Genomic DNA, 5,694 nt, shown 5'->3' with positions numbered 1-5,694 from the left:
TGAGTTCAGTCCATTTACATTTAGGGTGATTATTGAAATATGAAGTCTTCTTATAGCCATTTTATCTTTTGCTTTCTGATAGCTCGGTGTTTCCATTGCTTTTTTGTCCTTGTGTTTGTGTTTTCTTTATTTTGGTTGGCTTTTGTGAATTTTGCCTCTGGTTCTTCTTGTTTCATGTTATATATTTCAGTTCTGAATCTTTGGTGTGTGGTTACCATTACTAATATGTAAGGGATAGTTATATATATACAGTCATCTATTTTCTTCTGCATGTGCCTTATCTCCATTCCCTTTTGTGAATTTGGATCTTTGAATCCTCCCCTTTTCAGTTATTGTTGTCTGAATTTGTCCCTATGTATGCTGAACATTCGTTACTATCATGTTATAACAATTCACTTCTTATTATTTAAGCTATAATGCCCTGCTCTTAATAAAGGTTGCACTCCTCTGCGTCTATTTGCCTGACAGTCACTTTACTCCTAATTATGTATTTTTGTTGCTCTTATTTTGTTTTAGGTGAGCTGACCCCTTTCAGTATTTCCTATAGTGCAGGCCTCATAGTGGAGAATTCCCTCAATTTTTGTATGTCTGGAAAGGTCTTGATTTCTCCTTCATATCTAAAAGAGAGCTTAGTTGGATACATTATTCTAAGCTGGTAGTTTATTTCACTTAATAGTTTAAATATTTTATTCCATTCCTTTCTAGCTTGTAAGGTCTGTGCTGAGAAGTCTGATGATAATCTAGTGGGTTTCCCTTTATATGTTACCGTTTTCTTCTCCCTGGCTGCCTTGAGAATTCTATCTTTGTCATTGATTTTTGATAACTTTAATATAATTTGTCTTGATGAAGGCCTTTTTGGGTTCAGATAATTGGGTGTTCTGCTGATTTCTTGAATTCCAAGTTTCAGTTTATTCCTTAGATTTGGGAAATTCTCGTCTACTATTTGTCTGAAAATGCTTTCTAGTCCCTGCTCCTTTTTCTTGCCTTCAATAATACCTATTATTCTTATATTTCCTCTCCTTCTGGTATCGGCTAGTTCTTGTATTTCTCTTTCATTATTTTTCATTCTTCGGTTTCTCTCTTCTTCCTTCTGATTTATTTCTAGATTTCTGTCTTTGATATCTCCGATCCTTTCCTCCATTTGTTCGACTCTATGTCTCAGGCTTGCTATTTTATTTTTCTACTCTTGCAGTGTGTTCTTCATCTCCAGAATATCTGTTCTGTTCTTCTTGAGGGTTTCAATATCCTTGCTCTGCTCATCTAGTTGTTTTTTTAATTCTTGAAATTGTTGATATGATTTGTTTTGGATCTCACTGAATTTTTTCAGAAGTACCATCTTGAAGTCTCTGTCATTTAAGACATATTTCTATGTCTGTAAGTTATTTTCTAGAGATTTTTCTCTTTCTTTCTGAGATGTCGCCTTGGTTATTCATGGTGTTTAATGGACTTTTTCTCTGCCTGGGCATTAATGGAAGTGTATTCTGTCGCTTTTCCAGAAAGAAGATTTATTAAATAAGAGTCTCTCTTTAGCCTGCTACAAAGAAGGCGCTCTTCTTTTGGTTTCCAGTAGGTGGTGTCTAAGCCTCTTGGATCCCTAGCAATTTCTGTAGGGTTTGCTCAGATTCCCCTGGGGCTCCGCAGTGATTGGTCTCAGAGGGTATGCGAGGAGGGGCCTTTTGGGTTGTGGAGTGAAGGATGCGGCTCAACCTTAGTTTTGCAATCGGGCCTGGTAAAAATCAGCTTTTGTTTCTTTGCGGTCCTGCCCTGCTTCTTTGCTTTCTGCTCTGATGACTGGGTCCTCCAGTCCTCTGTGTACAAGCCCCAGCACTTCAAGGCAGGGCTGATCAGAGAAGTCACTGTGCCTTCACCCCTCCCCTTCTTCCTACAGGGAACTCCAGCGGCTGTGAGAGGCAGCTTCTTTATTTCTCCCAGTCCACTGCCCAACAGGCGGGGTTCTGACCTGTGGTAGCTCTTATGCGCAGATCCCACCCTCAGACGTGCTGGTGTGCAGTTTGGGTGTTTTTTGTTGAGTTTTAGATGTTCATTTTATTGTTGTTTCAAGAAGAGTGATCTAGAGATGTCTGTCACTTCTCCACCGAATCCTTCTTTTTAATTTTTAATATGGAAATTTAGGAAATTAATTAGACTTTTCTTATATAATCCTAAAAAGAATTTTATGGCTACAAATTTCCCACAAATCCCTGTTTTACTTGGTTTTCACAGATTTAATATGTTTTGGTGTTATTTTTTCATCGAGTTCATAATAAACTTTAACTTCTCTTTTGATTTCTCCTTCTCTCCAGTTGTTATCTAGAAGTATGTTATTTAGTTTCCATATTCTTGGGGATTTTCCAGAGATCTCTTTGTTATTACTTTCTAATTTAATTCTATTGTGATCAGAAAAGATTCTGTGTATAGATTTATCCTTTGAGTTTATTGAGTTTTACAGTTTATAATGTTGTTCTCATCTTCTATACCTTACTTATTTTCTGTCTACTTTTATCAATTATTGACAGTGTGATATCAAATGCTAAAATAAAACTATAGATTTGTATATTTCTTCATTTAATTTTTTCATTCAATTAAATTTTGCTTCATGTACCTATAAGTGCTATTATTAGGTACATAAACATGTAAGATTGTTATCTTTTTGATAACTTAAGCCCATTATCAATCAGAAATATTCCTCTTTATCTCTGGTGATATTTTTAGCCATAAAATTACAGTTTATATGTAAATAAGTACTCCATTTTTAAAATTAGTGTTAGTATGATTTATCTTTTTCAATCCTTTTACTTTTATCTAATTACTACAACCTTATATTTAAAGTAGCTTTTTCTTAAGTATATTTCTCACATTTAATTGGAATGTTTAAACTATTTTCACTTAAGTTGGCTTTGATACACTTGGGTTTTTATATACTAGGTTGTTATTTATTTCTGTTAGTTTCATGTGTTCATTTTCACCCATTTCTTTTTTTCTGCCATGTATTGTATTAATTGTGCGTATTTTAATAATCTTATTTTACCTCCTCGGTTGCTTCATTAGCTATAATTCTTTCTAATTTTTTTAATGTTTGTTTTAGAGTTTCTGGCATATATCTATAACTTATCTCAGTCGACCTTCAAGTAAACATATCCTGCTTCATGTATTACATAACTACCTCACATCAGTGCAATTCCAATTTCTCCTCCTGGTGTCGTCATGCACTTTAATAAACTTCACATTATAGCCATACAGTTTTGACATTGAACAATATTTTTTTTAAAGATTTCAAAATCAAGATAAAAACATTACTTTTTCATTTACACACCCATTTAGCTTTTTTGTTTTTGTTTGTTGTGTTTTGGATTTTATGTGTGTGTGTGTGTGTGTGTGTGTGCACATGTGCTCATAGTTCCTTTGGTTGTGTGTGTGTGTGTGTGTGTGTGTGTGCATATGTGCTCATAGTTCCTTTGGGTAGATGCATATTTCTATCAGATTATTATTTGATAGTAATAATATATTATTTTTATGTTGTCTGAAATGTAATATTTCCATAGTATATTTAGGTTAGTGACAAATTCTTTCACTTTTTATTATATCAGGAAGTCTTTATCTTGCTGTTGAAAGATATTTTCAATGTAAAAGGCATTTTTGCTAAGTTGACTTTTTTTCTTTCGATAATTCAAAAATACTGCTTTCTATCTCCTGACTCATGTTTTTTTTTTCCAATAGAACTTTGTAGTCATTCATATATTTGTTTCGCTGTTTGTAAATTATATGTTTTCCTCTAACTGATTCTAAATTATTTATTTTTCCCTGTTTTTAAGGAATTCAACATCATGTGCTTTTTCTGTAAAATTCTTCTCCAAGAATGTGCTTAGGAGCCTTTGAAATTTTTGGATCAGTTTATAGTTTTAATAAAATTTGGGCAATTTTTTATTCACTATTACTTTAAATATTTTATCTGCCCCACCTTCCACCTCCTCCTTCAGTGACTTCTTTATATATATAGGCAACTTGAGATTGTACAACATTTCACTTATGCTCCCTTTATCCTTTTAATGTTTTTTTTTCTTTCAATATGTTTTGTTTTGGTTAGTTCTGCTGTTTTTTCATGTTCATTAACCTTTTTTCCCTGCAATGTATAATCTGACATTCTTATGATCAAGTGTATTTTTCATATCAGATATTGTGTTTCTCATATCTAGAAGTTCAATTAGAGCCTTTTAAAAAATTTCTCCTATGTCCTACTTAATACACTTAATTTTTTTCCTCTACCCTCTTAAATTATGGAATAAAGTTAATAACTTTTAATGTCCTTCTATACTAATTACAAAATCTGTGTCATTTTTATGTTATCTTGTAATGATTTATTTATCTCCTCATTAGGAATAACATTTTCCTTCCTCATTTTCCTTCTTCTTTTTTATGCCTGGTAATATTTGATCAAGTGTCAGATATTGTAAATTTATCTTTTTTGGGTCTTAGATGTTTTCACATTCCTATAAAAATTATTGTGCTTTGTTCTGAGAAGCAGTTAAGTTACTTGGAAACGACTTGATTTTTTTCAAGATTTTCTTTTTAAGCTTTATTAGGCAGGACAAGAGCTACTTTAATTGAGTACTGCCTTTATCTTACAATTGGAGCAGTTCCCTTCTAACTTTTACTTAACCCAATGCCAAATGAATTATAAGGCACCCCCCCAACCCGCCTCCACTTTTTTTTTTTAAGCTGGTGGGAACATGAAATAATCCCAGCACTCTGTGATTCCTGGGAATTGTTTTATATCTGCTCCTTTTGGGTTGGTCTTTTCCAGGCCTTGGGTAGTTTCCTAACATGCATTGCTGATCAATGCTCAGTTTCAACATCAAGGGGGACCTTCGGCAGGTCTCCAAAGCCCCTACTCTCTTTAGCTCTCCTTCTTCTTCAATACTCTGCCCTCTGACAACTTTGGTCTGTTGGGACTCCCAGATCTGTCTTCTCAACTTCTTAGACTTCAACTATTTTTCCTTTTCTGCACTGAAGTCTAGAAACTCTCTCTAGCCAGTAAGCTAGAGCAACCAAATGGCTCATGTCATTTGTTTCCTCTCTGTCAGTGTTTACTGTCATTTGTGACTTGGGTTCATTGCCTGAAACTCATTCTTTCATTTTTTTTCTTTTTTTTCTTTTTATAATTGTTACAGGCAGGAGAGAAATTAAGTTTTGTTATTCCATCTTGGTCACGAAAATTTTGTAACTGTAGTTATGACTTTTTCATTAAAATGTTTCTTTATATTTATATCAAATAGGATGAATATCTTTTATACCTTCTTGAGCAGCGAGAAGGGTAATTTTTTTTTTCTTATATCCTTTTAATATGGAGAAAGTAATTTTAGAGCCAAAACATATGACAGTTGCCCTGGGACAAGAACTGATTTCTTTATTCATGTGGGCAATATATTTATAACCCCAAATATCCAGATCCTTTAAATTAGCCCTATAAATTTGCATCCTGTGAATCTGTGTGTTTATTTCTCTCATTCTGGTTTCCTTGTTTATTTTAACACTTGGAGATTTCCTTATATTTGTTTAAAGTTCATCAATTAAAAAAAATAAATTTGTCTTATTTTACCTGGTAGTGGTGGAGAGGGGAAAATAAATATTAGCTATGTTATAGTTGAAAATTTTTTCATTTCATTTCATTGTGTTACTTTTTACATATGTTGGTTG

This window comes from Pteropus alecto, unplaced genomic scaffold (genome assembly GCF_000325575.1).
Source record: "Pteropus alecto unplaced genomic scaffold, ASM32557v1 scaffold467, whole genome shotgun sequence".
NCBI classification, from domain to species: domain Eukaryota; kingdom Metazoa; phylum Chordata; class Mammalia; order Chiroptera; family Pteropodidae; genus Pteropus; species Pteropus alecto.
Note: the sequence above shows the minus strand (reverse complement) of the source record.